General features: G+C 46.8%; 1 pseudogene; it reads right to left on the minus strand.

Moving 5' to 3' along the window:
- Positions 1–1,040, minus strand: part of LOC110328637 — a 1,704-nt pseudogene extending 664 nt beyond the window's left edge.
- Positions 1,041–1,513: the final 473 nt, after the last annotated feature.

Genomic DNA, 1,513 nt, shown 5'->3' on the forward strand with positions numbered 1-1,513 from the left:
CCTGGCAGGCCAGATGAGAAGGCTGCTGTTCTACCAACTCAACATGGACAAGGAACCTCCAAGCTGAGATAGCTTTTTGACTTGCTGACACCAGTTGTTAAAGTCTTCCTCAGTCTTACAGAAAAATTCCATGGCAATGGATGTGTGAAGCTCTCCAATGTTCATACTAAAGGGAGGGTGTTGGCAGTGGAAGCTCTTGTGGGTCAAAGCAGCTGTCAGTCAGCTCCACTGCAGGCTGTGGAGCATGAGGGTCCAGATAGATGAGTTCCTCACCAGTGTAGCCAATAAAGCAGTGGGCACTGTTGGGCTTCCTTCCAACAACACCCAGGGACTGGGGCATCATGAAACAGTGCTTCAGTGTCTCCACATGGGCCTCATTGATGTCTGTCAGTCCCACGCAGAGAGGGATGAGAAGCACTAGTGGTCTCCACTAGCAGCAGGAAACCCATAACAGTACCACCTCTTTGAATCAGTAGGGAGTGCAGCAGTCCCAGCACAGGGAAGACTGGCCCTGTATAACCTTCTGATTTCCTCCATTACCACAGTGTTGTCCACTGCTATGTGAACAGCTAAAGAACTCCAGGTAGAACCTGAGGACCTGGCTAACAGTGTTCAACCCCTACACTGCCTTTGACAACTCTCACTTTTGCTATCTGGTGGATGGAACAGTGGAATAGCAGCTGTCCTTCCTGTACACGAAAGCATTGAGGACACTGAAGTAGTTGTCAGGCTGTTTCTTCCACTGAGTCCATCTCCAATCTCGACCTAAGTGCTGGCATACCAGGGCCCAGGCAAAGATCATCTGTCCACGCCGAAGCTTGCAACCCCACTCTGTGTCTGAAGTAGGCCAGTTCCCCCAAGACCTGGAAAATTTCTCCATATGTAAACTAAAGTCTGGATGCAACATCAGAGAAAATTTCATCCTTCTCCGTGAAAATGCGGCATTTTCTGCCCAGAATCCAAACAGGCTCTGAGGTATCAGGGAAATCTTCAAATTCAGCAAACCTGAGAGTATCATATGTTGAAGTGTCTGTGTCCATCTTCCCTATCCAGTTGCAGACTGACTGTGCTATTGCTCCGACAGACTACGCGAGTATTTATGTTTTATGATAGTAGCAAAACTAAGCAGACATTTGAGAAGCATAAGGCCTCTCCTGGTGCAGGAACTCTAGAAGAGATAATATGAATATCTGCTAAAGTTTTCCTAAGATGGTGAAGGGAAATGAAATTTAAGGCCTGGGATTCATGTAACTTTAAAAGAAAATTGTGTAAATTCAAGGTTCAAATAATATGAGACAAATAGAGCAGCATTAGGAACTTGAAGGCCTGGAGCAGATCCAGGCATGTTCAGGCAGACAAACCCATAGGCCCTTTGTGGTAAACAAGTCCTGGCAGGACTTGAAGGCCAGGAGCTGGAACTCTTACAAAAACAAGCACCGGTATGTCCAGGCAAACCCCTTGTTAAGGCATTCCTGAGGTCAAGTTGACTGGGAATGGCGATAAAATAGAGAAA

The sequence above is a fragment of the Mus pahari genome, chromosome 10, assembly GCF_900095145.1.
Source record: "Mus pahari chromosome 10, PAHARI_EIJ_v1.1, whole genome shotgun sequence".
In the NCBI taxonomy this organism is placed as follows: Eukaryota; Metazoa; Chordata; class Mammalia; order Rodentia; family Muridae; genus Mus; species Mus pahari.